The sequence below is a fragment of the Frankliniella occidentalis genome, unplaced genomic scaffold, assembly GCF_000697945.3.
Source record: "Frankliniella occidentalis isolate FOCC.00 unplaced genomic scaffold, Focc_3.1 Scaffold231, whole genome shotgun sequence".
In the NCBI taxonomy this organism is placed as follows: Eukaryota; Metazoa; Arthropoda; class Insecta; order Thysanoptera; family Thripidae; genus Frankliniella; species Frankliniella occidentalis.
The window spans coordinates 259088-259361 of NW_026267357.1; positions in this window are offsets into that span (position 1 = coordinate 259088).

Genomic DNA, 274 nt, shown 5'->3' on the forward strand with positions numbered 1-274 from the left:
TAGCAGAAGGGTGGGTTGTGGTCGCGGTGCTTCAGAACGACGACAGATCTAATTACGAGGACTCGTTTTTAAGGCCTTACATCACAGTTAAGCCCCTAGTTTTAAACTTGTTGTTTCTGGTTATTTTTATGAGTTAAAATGAGTCAGGTGATCAAAACTAGGTAATGATTATGTATGTAGGTTCCTTTTTAAACAAATCATACAAAAAATAAGTTCCGGAAACTTTGGGTTTGTAAAGGAACGACAGTTTTCATACTTGAGTCATTTTTCCCAA